At 45.9% G+C, this 6,781-nt stretch overlaps 1 protein-coding gene across 1 annotated transcript in view; it reads right to left on the reverse strand.

Moving 5' to 3' along the window:
• Nucleotides 1-6,781, reverse strand: part of b3gat2 (beta-1,3-glucuronyltransferase 2 (glucuronosyltransferase S)) — a 149,445-nt gene that overhangs the window by 34,300 nt on the left and 108,364 nt on the right. The window lies entirely within an intron of this gene.

Here is a 6,781-nt window from a genome sequence, read left to right on the forward strand (position 1 = left end):
TACAAATTTGAGCATTTATTAATGATTAGTAAGACATGAGAGAATGATTTACTAATAATGCATTATTTTTTTCTCTGGAATTTGACCAACCTTAACAAATGCTTAATAAACATAATTCGTCTTCACTTTAGAAAAACTCTCAGAAAGACTTAACTAACAGACAACAGCTGCATGAATGATCATTGTATTATTAGTAAATCATTCTCTCATGGCTTATTAATCATTAATAAATGCTCAAATGTGTATTTAAATATACATTTGTAAACATGCAAATAGTTAGTTCATGAGTAATTAAGAAGTATTGAGTAACTGTTTACAGCACAGGTGAATTAAATGCAAGTTAAGTGCTAATTCATGTAGTAATTAAGTAGTTACTAAGCGTGAATCATTATTAATTAAGCCTTTGTTCATGCTTTATTAAGACTAAATAAGCTGTAGTTATTATAAAGTGTTGCCGACTACTACCTTTCGTGGTCTCGCTGTTTTGTGGATTTTTTTCTTTTCTTTTTGAGTGTCAATTTTGCATGTTTTTTTTGTTTTTGTTTTTTTTTACACACAGGTGGTCAGGACTAAACCAGGTCTAAACCAGGACTAATCTTGGACTTAAGAGAGAGAACGCCGAGAGTTTGTCCAAAGGTAGTCTGGTTTAGACCTGGTTTAGTCCTGGTTTAGACCTGGTTTAGTCCTGGTTTAGACCTTTAGTCCTGGTTTTAGTCCTGGTTTAGACTGGTTTAGTCCTGGTTTAGTCCTGGTTTAGACCTGGTTTAGACCTGGTTTAGTCCTGGTTTAGTCCTGTTTTAGTCCTGGTTTAATCCTGGTTTAGTCCTGGTTTAGTCCTAGTTTAGACCTAGTTTTAGTTTAGACCTGTTTTAGTCCTGGTTTTCCTGGTTTATCCTGGTTTAGACCTGGTTTAGACCTGGTTTAGTCCTGGTTTAGTCCTAGTTTAGACCTGGTTTAGAGTTTTAGACCTGGTTTAGACCTAGTTTTTCCTGGTTTAGTCCTGGTTTAGAGTCCTGGTTTAGTCCTGGTTTAGACCTGGTTTAGTCCTGGTTTAGTCCTGGTTTAGACCTAGTTTAGTCCTGTTTAGTCCTGGTTTAGACCTGGTTTAGACCTAGACCTTTTAGTCCTGGTTTAGTCCTGGTTTAGTCCTGGTTTATCCTGGTTTAGTCCTGGTTTAGTCCTAGTTTTAGACCTGTTTAGACCTGTTTTTACCTGTTTAGTCCTGGTGGTTTAGTCCTGGTTTATCCTGGTTTAGACCTGGTTTAGTCCTGGTTTAGTCCTGGTTTAGTCCTGGTTTAGTCCTGGTTTAGTCCTGTTTAGTCCTGTTTAGTCCTGGTTTAGACCTGGTTTAGACCTGGTTTAGACCTGGTTTTGTCCTGTTTACTGGTTTAGACCTGGTTTAGACCTGGTTTAGTCCTGGTTTAGACCTAGTTTAGGTCCTGGTTTAGTCCTGTTTGTCTGGTTTAGACCTGGTTTAGACCTGTTTAGTGGTTTAGTCCTGGTTTATCCTGTTTACCTGTTTAGTCCTGGTTTAGACCTGGTTTAGACCTGGTTTAGTCCTAGACCTGGTTTAGACCTGGTTTAGTCCTGTTTAGTCCTGGTTTTAGTCCTGGTTTAGACCTGTTTTAGTCCTGGTTTAGACCTGGTTTACCTGTTTAGTCCTGGTTTAGACCTGGACCTGGTTTTAGTCCTGGTTTACCTGTTTACCTGGTTTAGACCTGGTTTACCTGGTTTAGACCTGGTTTAGACCTGGTTTAGACCTGGTTTACCTGGTTTAGACCTGGTTTAGACCTGGTTTAGTTTACCTGACCTGTTTAGTCCTGGTTTAGTCCTGGTTTAGTCCTGGTTTAGACAGTAAAAATAATCAGGCATGTTGCGTCTTTAACGACCAAACCCGGTGAGAAACGTTCAGAGACTCGCCCTGTTTTTTGTCTCTTTCCTGTTTTATTTGGAGAATTCCCCGGGGGCCAGTGTCAGTCCTGGTTTTAATCCAGCTGAGGACTTTTGTACTTTTGTCGGTGAAAAACGTTTAGAAGTGAATTGCTTTGTGATTACGTTCGCATTTGAAACTCCCCGAACGCTTTTACTCGCGCTATAATTTCTTTCTTGGGTGGATTTAATCAGAGCGTCTCCCAAACAACTCCTATAGTCATTTTGTAAAGTTCAAACGGCGACGCATTTATCCACAAACGCGTCGGAACGGGGCCGTAATCCGTTTTACCCAGGATCCTCGGAGGCATCGGTGTCAGAAGGATGAGTGGCTTCATAAAAACTTAGCGCCAACAGGCTAACGGGCTAATGGCGTCTGCAGCGGAGGAGCATCCATCTCGAGAGTCGGAGGAGCCGGAGCCGCGGGAACGTCGGAATGTTTGGGCTTTTCTCGGCACCGGGGCTTTAAAATCACTCCCTGTTTAACGGTTGGACGGACGATTCTTTTCTTTTTTAGGTTCAAATTGTCGATGAAAGTTCAAAATAGTTTTATAAAGAATCCGTGTGTCGTTCGTTCATTCGTTTTTCAAAATAAAACCGAAAATAAGAAAACGAAATAACAACTGTTTTCTTCGTTGTTTGTCTCCAAAACCAAAATGAAAAAACAGATCATGATTCGTTTTTTCAGTTTTCGATTTTGTGTTTAAATGAAAAATGGAAAAAAACGGATAACGACCGTTTCCCGTTTACGTGACGTCTGTGACTGTGATGCTGGACTGAACCAGGACTGATCCAGGTCCAGGACCAGACCGGGACTGAGGGCGAGACCAGACCAAGACTAAGACCAGAACAGGACTGAGACTGGGACCAGACCAGGACCAGACCGAGACTAAGACCAGACCGGGACCAGACCGAGACTAAGACCAGACCGGGACTGAGACTGGGACCAGACCGGGACCAGACCGAGACTAAGACCAGACCGGGACCAGACCAAGACTAAGACCAGACCGGGACCAGACCAAGACTAAGACCAGAACGGGACTGAGACCAGGACCAGACCGGGACCAGACCGAGACTAAGACCAGACCGGGACCAGACCGAGACTAAGACCAAACCGGGACCAGACCGAGACTAAGACCAGACCGGGACTGAGACTGGGACCAGACCGGGACCAGACCAAGACTAAGACCAGACCGGGACCAGACCGAGACTAAGACCAGACCGGGACTGAGACTGGGACCAGACCGGGACCAGACCAAGACTAAGACCAGACCAGGACCAGACCAAGACTAAGACCAGAACGGGACTGAGACCAGACTGGGACCAGACCGGGCTAACGGGCTAATGCCGTCTGCAGAGGAGGAGCATCCATCTCGAGAGTCGGAGGAGCCGGAGCCGCGGGAACGTCGGAATGTTTGGGCTTTAAAATCACTCCCTGTTTAACGGTTGGACGCAGGATTCTTTTCTTTTTTAGGTTCAAATTGTCGATGAAAGTTCAAAATAGTTTTATAAAGAATCCGTGTGTCGTTCGTTCATTCGTTTTTCAAAATAAAACCGAAAATAAGAAAACGAAATAACAACAGTTTTCTTCGTTATTTGTCTCCAAAACCAAAATGAAAAAACAGATAATGATTTGTTTTTTCAGTTTTCGATTTTGTGTTTAAATGAAAAATGGAAAAAAACAGATAACGACCGTTTCCCGTTTACGTGACGTCAGTGACTGTGATGCTGGACTGAACCAGGACTGATCCAGGTCCAGGACCAGACCGGGACCAGACCCAGACGGACCAGACCGGGACCAGACCAAGACTAAGACCAGAACGGGACTGAGACTGGGACCAGACCGAGACTAAGACCAGACCGGGACCAGACCGAGACTAAGACCAGACCGGGACTGAGACTGGGACCAGACCGGGACCAGACCGAGACTAAGACCAGACCGGGACCAGACCGAGACTAAGACCAGACCGGGACTGAGACTGGGACCAGACCGGGACCAGACCAAGACTAAGACCAGACCGGGACCAGACCAAGACTAAGACCAGAACGGGACTGAGACCAGACTGGGACCAGACCGAGACTAAGACCAGACCGGGACCATACCGGGACCAGACTGGGGCCAGACCGGGACCAGACCGGGACCAGACCGGGACCAGGGCAGACTCCGAGCTTTGACTCTGAGCTTCCGTGGGGTCCGAGCCTCAGCTTCGAGCTCCGGACCCGTCGTGGGCTCTGAGCCTCCGGTCTGGTCCCGGTCTGGTCCCAGTCTCAGTCCCTCTCTGGTCCCGGTCTGGTCCCGGACCTGGTCCATTTGAACCAAAAGCTCTTATTTCGGTTTGTTTTCGTTGGTGTGAAAGTGTCAGTTTGATGCTTTGCTCCACCTCAGAACCAGCCACGGTTCTTGAGTGTGGAGGACTGGATCAGCCCGTCCAGACCTGTAGTCCACAGAACATCTCACTTTCCCCTCACGGAACCAGACGATGACACGGAACCACTCGACCGCTGGTCTCGGCCTCATTTCCGGTCTGGTCCTGGTCTATCCCGGTCTCAGTCCCGGTCTCAGTCCCGGTCTCAGTCCCGGTCTGGTCTCGGACCTGGTTCAGTCCTGGTTAATCACAGTTTAAGTCACGTAAACGGGAAACGGTCGTTATCCGTTTTTTCCATTCTTCATTTAAACACAAAATCGAAAACTGAAAAAACGAATCGTTATCCGTTTTTTTATTTTGGTTTTGGAGACAAATAATGAAGAAAACTGTTGTTTTTTCGTTTTCTTATTTTTGGTTTTATATTGAAAAACAAATGAACGAATGAAACACGGATTATAAAAACGCAGCAGATTTGTAATTATGACGACCAAAAGAAAACAAAAATGTAAATCCGTCGGCTGTGGATGTGGTGGATCCGTGTGTCGTTCGTTCATTTGTTTTTCAAGATAAAACCAAAAATAAGAAAATGAAAGAAACAACAGTTTTCTTCATTATTTGTCTCCAAAACCAAAATGAAAAAACAGATAATGATTTGTTTTTTCAGTTTTCAATTTTGTGTTTAAATGAAAAATGGAAAAAATGGATAACACATGTTTCCCATTTCCAGGACCTGGACTGAACCAGAACTGAACCAGGACTGGACTGGGACTGTGCCCGGGACTGAGACCGGGACCAGACTGAGACCAGACCGGGACTGAGACTGGGACCAGACCAGGACTGAAATTGGGACTAGACTGGGACTGAGACCAGGACTGAGATTAGGAACAGGACCAGGACTGAGACTGGGAACAGGACCAACTGAGACCGGAACTGAGACCGGAACTGAGACTGGGACCAGACCAGAACTGAGACCAGGACTGAGACCAGGACTGAGAATGAGAACAGGACCAGGACTAAGACGGGGACTGAGAATGGGACCAGGAGCAGGATTGAGACCGGGACCAGACCAGAACTGAAACTGGGACTGAGACCGGAACCAGACTGGGACTGAACCAGGACTGAACCAGGAAAAAAACTGATTTGTGTCACTTCAGGCTGCAGTCTGAACATGGACTTAGTTCAAAAGTTCAGATTTTTGCCATGTGACTTCAGTCTGAACGGTCAGGTCACATTCATCCCACCTACACGTCAAACTCAGAGTCTCGTCAATCTGGTCAGTGAGTTTATTCATATTTAGGAGGATCACTGAATTCAGGACAAATTTGAGGAGTCTGGAATCAGAACCGGGCATTTTTTTTTTTTTAAATGACTGTCAAAGAAATATCCGAGCACGGCTACAGACGCCCTGGCTCCAACGTCAACGAAAAATAAAGATCCTGCGAGACAAAAACAAGGAGGATAAAGACTCAAACAAACGAAGCGACCGTGGACGTGTAACATGAACATTTTACCAACAGCTGGACCCGATTTTCGGAGACGAGCCCAGAGTTTTTGCGACAGAATTCCTCCAATGCTCATGCGGGACACTTTTGGGGCTTTAAAAGTTCACACTGGAGATCACACACAAGTCGCATTTAAAGGTTGTATAGAGGATTTTCCAAGGAACGAGAAATCCAGCGACTGTTTGTCCTTTTTCAAATGTTGCGCATGTGTGAAACCACCTCCCCTCCCCTACAGCTCCTACGTAGAAACACCTCCTCCCTCCTCCTCTTTACGCCAGAAACAGGTTTGTTTACAGCCGGTGCTGCACATGACTTGTAAACAACTAACTACAGTGTTGGTTAGACAAGACGGAGAAGTGAGGAGCGGGGGGAGGGGGTGTGCGGACATTTCGTTCGCGGACGAGAAGTGAGGAGCAGGGGAAGAGCGGATCGGGCAGGCAGGGAGCAGGGGAGCAGGAGCAGAAAGGTTGCGCGGAGATTCAGTGCGAATGAACTAGCTACAACACGCAGCAGCAAGTGGACTCTTTCTTTGCCTTGAAAATTACGTTTTCAGACATAGGATATCGCTTTCGTGTCCTGAAAAACGTTTGTCTAACTCTTGGAAATAAAGTACGTTTTCATAATAAGCAGAAGTTTCCTGTCCAGGAGTAATTTGTGGACCAGTGCTTCAGTCTTTAGACCCTTCGTCTGCTTCAGTTGCGCCATCGCTGGAATGAATCTTCAAGAATCACCTTAGTTTGGCTTCGCTGCTTTTCCCCTTGTCTTCTTCTTTCAGCGACCTCAAAAACGGACTTTCTTTTGCGGCGAACTGCTCCTGGATTCTTGTCGCCATCGCAACAAACTTTGTGCGAACTGTGAGGAAGATATAGGTCAAAAAAAGCCGCTAAGAACTGTTGCGTTGGTGGAGTAAACAGCGTCTGTGCGTCTTGCGTCTGTGGACTGTGTGACAGTCGTACGTAAACCACGTACCGGCGGCGCAGGCAA

The sequence above is a fragment of the Boleophthalmus pectinirostris genome, unplaced genomic scaffold (genome assembly GCF_026225935.1).
Source record: "Boleophthalmus pectinirostris isolate CB_2022bp ecotype Guang Dong unplaced genomic scaffold, ASM2622593v1 HiC_scaffold_5, whole genome shotgun sequence".
Taxonomy (NCBI): Eukaryota; Metazoa; Chordata; class Actinopteri; order Gobiiformes; family Gobiidae; genus Boleophthalmus; species Boleophthalmus pectinirostris.